Here is a 12,085-nt window from a genome sequence, read left to right on the forward strand (position 1 = left end):
GCAGAACTCTGTGCTAGTGATACCGCAGAGAAAATCCTCCACTGGCATTGCAGCTGAGCACTGAAGTGTCAGGAAATGCCAACAACATGACTGCTTGTGCAACTGTAACTCAGCTCCTTTATGCAGGGTGGAATGGCAGTGCTTGCTGTTTTTTCCACCGAGATTTTCCATTTATTCTGCACAGATAATTTGGATAATGCCCTCATTCCTGGGACACTCTTAGAGTGGCAAGTGCCGGACACTCCTCATTACATTTAGAGCTGTGCTCTGAATGTGCAAAACATGGTAAAAATTATCAGTGTTCCAAAACTCCTCTAGGTCTAGGTGCCTCAGATCTCAGAATCTGGGTGTGCTCTTGTAGGTACTTATCCTGGTCCTGCAAAATGAAGCAACATCAGTCTCCTACCTACTGCATAGCTCTGGGGAGGTGAGTGCAGTAATACCAGCAAAACACTCTCTCTGTGTGGTACCTGTGGAAGACCTGTGTCTCTGCAGGCAGCCTGGGGCTGGAGCAGTGAGTCCTGAATAGCTGGAAAGGAAGCCCTAAACCTCTTGCCACTTCCTGAAGGAGCCAGGAGTCCTGCAGAAAACCGAATGTTACCGCAGGCTGTCGGGGTTCCAGGTGTTGGCACAGCTGTGAGTCCTGTGCAGGACTTCTCAACTTTAATATTCTCTCATCATTGGGTATTTGGTGTTTTCCTTTCCAAACACATTTAAGTAGTTAGCACAAAAATAGGACATGGAAAAATCTTTTCTCCTAATACATGACATTTACAGCTTGCCTGCAACCAGTGGGCAGGGAGCCACCACTGGGGCAGATATCTCCCTTGCCACAGAGCTCAGCCACCAAGGTCAATCCCAATCCCACTGTCTCTTTGTGCTTCCCAGAGATCTGGCTTTGTTTTCTATTCTCCCCAAAGACCATGCTGGCACTGGGTGAGGACGTGGTGGTGGGAGTGAAGCCTTAGCCTTTCCTGTCACTGTTGGGGCCGTTGGGTTTGGGGCCTCCCAAGGTGGGCAGCCAGGCAGCTGTGTCCTCCTGTCTGGCAGAGCCCTGGCCCATAGCCGCAAGGGGAGGTCAAGGCTTTGCTGCAAACAGGCACAGTTTCTAGTAAATGGGGTCTCAGTGTTAACTCTCACAATTTATGTGCATTTTCAAAGCCCCACATGAACATCTTTTTAGTCCTTAAAACATCACTTTGAAGTATGTGGTATTCATTAGCTCCCTTCTGTGGAGTAGGGAAGCTGACAGGTTTCAAACGAGATTTTAAATATCTTATTGCAGCATGCACTGCAAAATCCTTTGTCACATTTGAGGGTGCAGCCATTCAAATCAGACAGATGTGATTATTTGTTTATTTACATGTGATGAGTCTCTTCGCTCTAACACCTGTACCCCAAAAGCAGATTATAAAACCAGTCTGGTAAAGGGTAGTGATTTTGGCAATGCAGAAGTGCTGCTTGCAGTGCAAGCCAGGCTCAGTGGCCCTGACCATTGTGCTGAAGCCAGGGGCTGAGGGATGGACACATGGATGTCAGGCAGGTGCAATGCTCACAATGCTTAAGCCTCTCTGCAAGTCAATATCAGAATCATGTGCTGCTTCTTTTACGAGATGAGGAGATGGCCAACGGTGCTGTACGATGCCTGAGCTTCTCTGGAGCAGTGTCTACTGAAATCACACACATGGTTTTTCTTCCTACGTATTTCTGTCTTGGTTTGGAAAGACAGGAGTCTGCTAAGGAAGGCAGGAGCCTCCCCTGAAATTGAGAATGTAAACCCTCCCCCCCCACCCCCCCCCCCAATTGCTACAATTTTAAATTAAGGGGCTCTCAGGCAAAGATATGGGAGCAGGCAATAACAGTTCTTCAATAGGGAAGAAATAAAAAGAATAAAATAAACAATGCAGTCCACTGGAACAACACTGACAGAGTCAGAACCCAACCTGACACCCTGTTGGTCAGGGTGCTGGTGGCAGTCCGATTGAAAATGTGGCTGCAGTCCTCTGAAGTATCAGGTGTGGTTCTGTTGGAGCAAGGGGGTTCTGTAGAGAAGGATGTAGTCTTCCTCTGAAGATCCAGGAGGAAAAGGTAGCTGCTGTTCCTGTGATCGTGAGAAATAAACTGAACCTGCAATTTCAGAATCTTGGTATGGTGTGTTGGCTCCTCCTCTGGGCGGAGCATCGCACAATGGGATGTTACAGTTCTTACAGTCATGCACCGATATTCAAATCGTTTGTATCAGCGGAGGTCCCTCCCGAGGAAGGTGTGAATGTGGTCATTCAAAGAGAGAATAAGGCAAACTGCTCACTTGACAAGGTAATCAGCCATACAGATGGTAATGGAAAACATCTTGCATGCAATCTTCAACAATTTCAAATACCCATGAGCATCCATGTCCCAAAGCATGGCCACATAAGGGGAGCAAGTACCTTCTTGGGAAAGAAGGGGGGAGGATCAAGGGGCTGGCTGCTGTGGCAAAGATGGTTTACAGAAGAGAAACCAGAGGAAAAGTAGTTTCCCCTATCCTGAGGGGATGCACTTCTGTTTCCATCTCCTTCTGGAAAATAGCAGCTCTGATGCTCGCCATTGCCCTGATCCAGGCCATAGAGGGGCAGTGAAATGTTGCTGGATCGTTTCAGAGGGATGCCAGTTGCCAGTAACTATGACCAGCCAGAAAGGCATTTCACTTTGAAGAGCATATGGAGAGCATTAGGAAGGGCACATGCACTGCCATAGCTGTGCTAGTTGGAACAAACATATAAATATCAGCATTCTACAGGTGACTTCTGGTTTTTGCAGGTTCTACACCTCCACAGAAATTAAAGAGTCAGGTGAGAGGGGAGTGTCAAGATGAGGGCTGAGTGGATAAACCAATTTTCTTCCTTTTGCGTGGATTGGAGGAGGTGCGGAGGGGAAGTTTTCCAAGTACCTGGCTCACGGGAGTTACCTTTACAAAAGCCCTTGCCTCTGCAATGCCTGGTGATGAGTGTGGTCTAGAAGGCTAAAGAGGTTCAGAGTACCTTGCTAGGTGTTTTCTATTTCTCTGCTCCTCCTGGACACAATGACACTGGGAAAAGACATGTAGGGAAGGCAAAGTGAGAAGCTGTGGAAGGTGGAGGAGCAGAAGGGTTTCTGAAATGTGCCAGACAAACACAACTTGCCCACAGCTGTGGTGTCTCTCTGAAACACCGAGCCACTGTTCTCCCTACAGTGGGTTAGAAATCTGACAAATTCCACTCATAGACTGGCCACCTTCAAGATTTTTTTTTTTTTTTCCTGATGAAGTGCCCTCATTGGTCTGCTTCTGGTGAACTGCCAAGCAATTCACATTAATTCGCCTGACCAGCTGTAAGAACCCGATTGCCCTCCTGCAGCCCTCATTAAGCACCCTCCCTGCTGATCCAAATACAGAAAGGTCAGGAGGGTGAGCTCCAGTAAATTATAAGAGATACACCCTTAGCTGCTGTGCTGTGTCAGCTTGTTCTCTTGCATCTCTACGCTGTATCCTCAGCTTGGTCTTTGAAGAAGGTTCCCTTCTTCCAGAAAACAAAAGCATCAAGAAATCCTAGGGGAAATGAAATAGGTGAGAGGGGTTGATCCCTTCATGGGCAACCCCTCATAGACCTTTATACCATGGACCTTCAAAAAGAAGATATTTCTTACTGTTATCAGTACTGGTTCATTCACAACATGCTTTTCATACATCCAGAGTGTCCTTCACACTTGCACTTGCTTGAGAGAAGTGCTGGAAGAGCTGTCCCTGCAAAAGCCTGGTCTATGCAGGGCTTCCAGTGGTGTGTGCACCCTCACAGCATTTCCACTGAGCCTTTAACACCATTACATGTCCTGCTGCAGCACAGCAGCAGGGTGTTGTTCCAGGGACTCAAGCTGAGTGACTGTTGGCCAACAGATCAGTTCTAGGCTGGAATCCAAGAGTCAACATGTTGGTATCTTGCAAATTGTTCCCACACCTTACTTCCCTGCTCCTGGAGATACTCAGCTTTCCAGACAGCAGTCTGTGTTTATCTCGTCTCTGATGAGGAGCACAGCTGTGGCTGTCCTCTTGCTTTGGGTTCTCTTTCTTTTTGTTTTTTTTAAACCCAACGGTATATGGAGTTGAGGATAGAGCAAGAAAACTTTGAGGAATAATCCAAGCCAAGAACATGTTGACTAGACATGTGAGTTTGAGGGAAAGTGAGTTAGGAATGCACAGTTTCTCAGTTAAATGTTAGTTAGAAATCTATATAGAATAAAGATCCTGCTGCTCCCACAAATCCTCCTTTTGAAGCCAATGGTTCAACATCCTATTTCTTTGGCAGTAAGAAATTAAACACATAAATAGTGATAAGATCTGGGCTATGAAAAATCCACTTACTTAATTAGCAATTGTCCCTGATGGCATTGCCAGCTCCAAAATATGAACTTAAATTTTAAAAAGGCATTAAACAACCCCTGCATCCATCCTCCTCCTAGTCCCTGCTTTTTAGGAATAGGAAGTTCATGTGTTAAATGTGAGGGAGGATGTACTGATGTGCTGTCATCTTCCTGGTCTTTAGGCAGGCACTTTTGAGGTCTGTATTGCTGTTGACATCCAGGCCAGCAGTATCACACCACATTGCTGGGTGCTGTGCAGGAACAGCACAGTGTCCCCTCACTGGTTTGATAGTGCCATGCACTTAATGGCAATGGCATGTTACATTTGTGAACAGTGCACTGAAATGTGATGGAATATTTGATGGCTCAGCAAGCTGAGGGTGATACGAGGCTGGATTTAACTGTGGATCCCTTCACCAGAAACTTTTCATCCATCTTCCCTTTATTCTGACCCTCAAAGCCTGGTACAAAGCCCTCATCCTGCAACATGCTGGTAAAACCAACACCAGCTGATGTTGAAAGGTGATTTTCCTTGAAGCTTTCTGAAGCTCAGGCTGTATACACATTTAACATTCTGTATCCTTTTGGAAACGGTATGAATGAGGTAGGAATGAGGAGTTGTGAACTTTGTTTTGGGTCAGCTGAGGCTTAGCAAGCAGCCAGCCAACATGGCCAGACATGAGGCTTAGTGAGCCCAGACTGGATACAGGGGTGGGAGAAACTGGGAGCAGAGAACTGGGTACCTTCTGCCCTTGCATCTTTTTTGGACACAGAAGTTGGTACATCACAGTTCCTGCCTTTTTCACCAGGAGGTATCTGCCAACACTCTTGTTTATTGCTGGATCTGTGTATCCATGAGCAGAGCATGTAGTCAGGAAAGCCAGGTGGGGCAGACATTATGAATTGGCTTATTAAGAGCTGAAAGGTGACTTTACAAAGACCTGAATGTCATAATGCACCATAATCTCTTCAGGCAAACAAACAGGATTTTTTTGTCAAGTTGTGATCCTTTATGATATTGAGAGGGCACAGAGCTGCAGACTGTCCCTGATTTTCAAATGAATTGCTCCACTAATATAAAAGATATTCTCATAATAGTCACAAATTAGTTGATTGCTTGAAGTGCCAGAATCCTTAATGCTCTGCTATTTTAACATATGGAAATTGATTCAACACTTACCATCTATTTAGAGATGTAAATTTATTGAAAAAGATGCCACTTCTTCTTAAGCTTTAGGCAAGCTCTGATAGCTTTCTGGGCACAAGCAGGTTTTTAGAGGACTTACAATTTTAACTGCAGCAATTTACTTTCCTTCTAAAGGAGGGGAGAAGCAGGAAAATTGACTGTATTGTGTACGAGGGAAAAAAAGGATACTGGTACAAGCACTGGTGTGAACTGACACAGATAGTACAGTATCTAGCACATCATACCCTGAGGGTCTTTTCCCAAGCACAGCACTGGCCCAGACCTTGCCCTAACTTCTGCTGCAATTGCTCTGTAAGTCCACACTGATGTTGGAAGCATCCCTTATTTCTGACACAGCCACTAGCTTTAGGGGAAGAGTAGTGAACAACCGAGCACAGGCAGTGACAGCAATGACATTGGTTGGGCCAACACCCCGTGGAAAAGAAAGCTGCCCTCCTTTCCAAGGTTAGCTTAAGCTCCTAAAAGCAAACAGCTTCAGTCTCTTGGGATGCCTTCCTGCAAGGGCAAGCCCTGTGCTGATGTCATGGGCATGAGGCTGCTGATAGGATTAGATGGGAAAGTCGAGCCTGGTCCTAGCTGTGCTGCTGACAGCCTTCCTTTTGATTTGGCATAGTCACTTAGCACCTTATGAGATGGAGATTTGTGTGTATGAATTAGGAATACTGTTCATGCCTTAGAGCTTGTGAAAAGATGAGTTTCTCATGTAGAAAAAGATTTTTTAAAAAATGGTTATCTCAAGTATTTGATCCTATGCTATTATTATTCAGTATGATTCATATATTAATGCAATACCAAGAATGTTTCCATAAGGCCTAATATTACGCTTCTGGGATTAAGCAGTATTTCTTAATGTGTTTCTTGTCCCAGTATTTTTGCAGAGAAGCTGGAATGGGGCCAGTTCATGCAATGTGCCTACACATTAATAGTTAGCCCAGGTCAGGAGAGCACTTACAAAGTGAATGCCCCAATCATCCCTACTTACCCTGCTGTGGTTTGCATCATGAAGAGGGCACAAGAGGTGGCTTCCTCTCAGATGGAAGGCGGAGAGCATGCACATTGCAATCTCAGCACTCTCCTGCATTATGGATCTGCTCCCAGGCTGTACTGCTTGCTAGCACAGACACAGCTGCAATACATTTATTGCACCTTAAAATCTCTTGATGGCATTTGGGAGGTGAGTTCACTGGCTGCATTAATTAACCACCAAGCTTGATATTTTGACTGGCTAATGGTTAATCAGGGGCTTTATTTTCTAGTTTACGCCATCTTGTTTATGATGTTGAGTCCAGCCTCAGTATTATGGAGGAAAAATCTGGCTCTGTTTCTGAGGTAAGACATCTTAATGTCTTGCATACACTTGAAAAATTAATTTGGAGTAAGACAGGGTTAGAACAGAGCTGGCTTTGGAAGTCACTTCTTGGGGTCTAGCTCAATCAGAATCTTTACTCCCGGTGGGAACTTGTGATATCCCTTGACTTCAGACTCACTAGCTCCTCTTGGAAAAGAGCGGGAAACCACCACAGCCTGCAGCTGCTGAGTGACCCCCATCCCTACCCTTCCCTTCTGCCATCACTCTCCAGCACCCAGACCTAAATAACTCTCTCTCTTTTCCCTAATTACAATGACTGCATACCTAAATATAACACTTCTTACATTGGGAAGAGGGTGACTGTCAGTGAAATTTTGCCTGATTGGTGGGAAGAATGATGAGGAGGACTCCATAATATCAGAAGGCTAATTAATTGCTTTATTATACTATATTATTCTATACTATATTACATTATATTACGTTACATCTTAACTGAAACTGAACAAGCACTCAACTGAACAAAATCTCATGACTGTCTGCTGACCAACAGTCTGGACACATACTGGGCCCTGATAGGCCAAGGAAACAAAACACCATCACTTTGGGTAAACAATCCCCATATTGCATTCTACTTTGGCACAACACAGGAGCGGCAAATGAGATAAGAATTGTTTTGATAATTCTCTTCTCTGCTTCCCTCACTGCTTCTCTCAGGTTCAGAGAATGTGAATCCCACAGGTGACAGCTACCAGTAACTCCCAGGGCACTCAAAGCTTCTCCACCATAAAGGTGACCTCTCCCCTTGATTGTGCTGGGCTGCTCTGAGGCTATAGTCTGACTCAGCTGACAGAACACTGTGGCTGCCATCACTGGGTACTCTCTACTTTTTTTGTATTCTATCCACTTCAGCCCCATCAATAGCCTTGCTGTCATGTCCTCTGTGCAAACCACTCCCAAACATCTCCTCCCACTCAGATTCCCAATGCACACGTGGCACTGCCTGTGGCTCCGATGTAATTGGCCATTTTGGTACATGTCCCATATGCTTACACAATTTTTTGTCATCTTTGTTATGTGTTATGAGCATGCAGGGCTCATAGCACAGCTCTGTATTCCTAGCAGACTATCACAATCTTGATACTTATTTGAAGCACTGGAGCAAAATCCATGATGCTTACTGAAGTATTTGGTAGCTGTTTTCCTGAGCAGGTGCTTGTTCAGTTTTGTTAGTGTTGTTAATGTCTGGCAGTAGGAAAATGTGAAGGAGGTGTCAGAGCTATGGAGGAAAAAGCCAATTCCCAATTTATGGAGGTGTGATGGCAGATTTTATGGGCTGACTGGGGTGGCAAAGGAGCAGACAATTATATCTTACTGGGAGCACGCAGGGCATGTTTTCCTTCAGAGCTGACCCTGTACAAGTGTGCATCAAAGATTTTCACACAACATCCTACAACAAAGCTAGCTGGTCTGGGAAGAAACACAGGTCAAAATTTTCATGTAAAACCTTCAACATGGTATTTAGTGCATTTTTACACTCTACCCTTCACAAAGCCCTATTTTTACAAAAGCTTATGAGAATGAAAATCGCAGTCAGAGGTACCAGAACCTACAGGTTCTGTGGGATTTCAAGTCAGATTCATATAATTCCTTCTGAGATATCCCATCAGTTGTCTCATTTAGTTGTCGGTGCCATTTAAAAAAACATGCAGTTGAACTAAATCCAACAGCACACAGAAGAACAAAACATGTCAGCCTCACTCCAGTCCCCGCTTCCACCAGCATCTGCCTAAAAAGTTAGGGAAGTGGGGGTAACTCCAATACACAGGACACACAAAAACTCACTGACAGAGTTAAACAAAATTTAGCAAAGCAAATCATCCCCTCAAAACTCTTGCACAAATCCCTTTAGCAAGGTATTTTCAATCTAATTTTTCTCCAACCTCCACTCCTCCCAGCCACAGGGCAATGGTAGCGATGAATTTTGTGTCCAATTTACAACAATGCTGTGAGACCAAGTCAGGCTAGCTCAGGCCATGGCTCCATGACAGCATCCTCAACATATGCAGCATCAGCTTGGGGTCTTTCACCCTCTGTCATCTTACACTTTCTTCCTCTTGTCCAAAGGCATAATGCTTAGTCCTAAAAAGCAAAGACAAGGAGGGGGAGGAAGATGGGTCCATTCACAAGGTCTTTGTCATTTACAGTATTTACAGTAAGTTTAGAGCAAGGATGAATACAGCCAGTGCATTTGTAACATTTCAACACCTACCCCTTTTCCTGTAAATTCCTGCAGGACTTTTTGGCAGTAGAAAGCATAACTATGCTAGAAGTAATGGAATTACAAAAGAAAGAAAGGAAGGGAGTGTAAGCAGTGGGAATAGGAAGCAATAGCTAAACAGAGACTTTCCTATTTTATATATACGCCCTTCTCACATAAACCAGGGGCAGCTATTGCCTAACTGACTGTTAGTTTTGTTGATCATTTATCTTCTGAGAACAGGGTTTGGGTGTAGGATCAACAACTTTTAGTCCACGTGTCTGTCCCCCACATGGCAGCTTCTGTTTGTGAGGCAAGCGTCAGCAATACTCTTTTCCTTTTGATGGCACACATATTTGTGTGAGTATAACAAACTGTAAATAACCAGACAGACCTAAAATGTCGTCATTCATTGTCAGCAGCTGAATCCACAGTTATCATCAGAAGCCTTCATCCCATCAAGATGCCCATTCCTGGGCAGCTGTGTTTTCCACAGGATCTCTCTGACTCAGCAGCTAGCACACTGAATAATGAAGCATAGGCAATTACTGAAAATAAGTGTTCTCCAACACATGCATTTCCAGGCTATGTTTCTCTCAGTTTTCAAATGAAAAAAAAAAAAAAAAAAAAGTAGACGTGCACAGATTGTTGAACTTTTGGGTTTTTTTTTGACAACTCAAGTAAATGGACGTTGAAGGAGAAAAAAAGACTGTAAAGCTTGGCACATCAAACTCTTTCTATACATAAACAGGCCTATATCTAGTCTATAATACAGGAAACTGCAAATCAACTAAGGCAGAGCATCTTCAAAATAGATGCACTACCCACAGTCAAACGCAGAGCTATTCCCAGACACGCTGAAGAAAAACCTTTCTCCATCAGGCTGCCTTCCCCACAAAATCAGTTCAGCCAAGACTTGTGAGAGGAGGGGGATGCTTTGGTGGAATGAGAAAGGGCAGTGCCACCCACTCTTCCACACGTGACTCTCATCAAGGGCCTGGGACACCTTTTGCCCGGAGGTGGCTGTTCCTCTGGTTTAGCTGGAGTGATCCAAGCCGTGCCTGCTGGCAGGGCTGGTCAGCCCTTGGGGCTGGAACAAGGGCGGAGATGGGAGGATGTTTTTCTGCACATGACTAAAATCTGGGACATGAGCTTAGGCATTGCTGCAATTGTATTGTAAGACATCCCACCCAGACAAGCAGATGACTGAATTTGTCCCTTTGGAAATCAAGCGTTTTTATGAAAAAAAAAAATAAAAATGGTAACAATATTTCAATATTTGAAATCATGACAATCTACTTAAATTGTTATTGTTTATTACTCCTACAGCAATTCTCATTATGGGAAGTCATAAGCAGGCCATGTTTGCTGGTGAAGTTTAAGGAAAGCCAAACCACTGAAATGAATGAAGTCACTGAACAGAAGAAACCATCAGAAAGCAAAGCTGCCTTGAACTGCTCACCCTGCCGTGGTCAGCAGGCAGCTCTCCTTGAATGCAAAGAAATCCTCAGTTTCAATTCATTCTCATAATTGTACTCCACATACACTGTTAATCCACATTTTAACTAACTGGCATATAAAAGAAATTCTTGCTTTATGTGGAAGAATTACTGTGTGGTGATCAGATGTGCTAGTGCTAAAATCCTGCAGGATTAGAACCTACCATAAATAATCAGGAATACTTTATTTCATTAACAAGCCTAATCAAAACACGTTTGTCAACAATTTTCCCAGCATGTTAAATATATTGCTAACTAATTAAGAAAATTCTAAATAATTGCTTGGATTCAATTTTTCCATCCAAATGAAACTTACTGCAAGTTATGAACCAATGAGCAGGCATCTAATAGGAATAGATAGACAACAGTTAGTGTCTCTTAATACATAAAAAACCATAAAATTTCAAGGGCCTCAATCAAAATGCCAGGCTGGCAATGGCTTTAAAACACACAGGTGTATTCAGAAAAAAGTCAACACATTGCTGCTGGTGGTGGCAGCCACCTTTTCTGATCTTAGAAGTTGCCTATGCATGGTTCAGCTTCACAAAATACATTCCAAGTACCTGAGAACTGTGGGAAGGGGTGGAGATGCCAGAGAGCTCCTCAGGCAGGAGATGCCAGGAGCTGCTTGGGACAATGGCAGGGAGGGAGGGGCTGGTCACACACTCATAGGGACTGGCTGGCTCACACCCTCCAGCAGGCTATGGTCACTCACCTGCATGTGGAAAAGGGCACATAAACAGCTCACGAACAACAGGCCACCCTTGATATGATGCATCTGAAGGGGATGCAAAGCATGGCCAAACAGAGTTTAAAAATGGTGCAGTTGTGTGAAAATATCTTAATTTGGTTACCAACAAACAGAGAAAGGGAAAAAAATCTGTCAGGGAGGGGTGAGCAGGAAAACATGGCTTAAAGTACAAAAACAAGGCAGAAATTGATTATCTGAATGAAGCTTTCCCAACTGCTGATCTAATCAGCAATTAAAGCAGCGATTCAAATCAATGTAACCCTGTAGAAGGTGTTATCTTACCCTCTAAAGTTTCATATCTTTTATTTACACACAATTAATAAACTTCCTATGACATGTCCTGGATTTTAGAGTACATGAGAAGGTAGTGGATGGTAAGTAATGAAAATGCTGCACTCTGCTGCTTTTCCATTTGGGTGCAAGTAATATCAACAGAACTCAGGCATTCACTCCAGCAATGGGGAAATGGCATCAGAAAAATGTCTCCCTGCTTATTCACATCTTTAGCTGGGGGAGAGTCAGAAGCAGCATTAACATTTATTAGACTGCAAACCATACCATGTAGATCTCTGGTACCAAAGTGTGAAATCCTGAATTGGTACAAGCTTGTAAAACAGACCATTTTTACTGTTAGAGGGAGAACAGGGAAAAAGAAAGAGAACAGAAAAAAAAAAAAAAAGAACAATTG

This window comes from Camarhynchus parvulus, chromosome 2 (assembly GCF_901933205.1).
Source record: "Camarhynchus parvulus chromosome 2, STF_HiC, whole genome shotgun sequence".
In the NCBI taxonomy this organism is placed as follows: domain Eukaryota; kingdom Metazoa; phylum Chordata; class Aves; order Passeriformes; family Thraupidae; genus Camarhynchus; species Camarhynchus parvulus.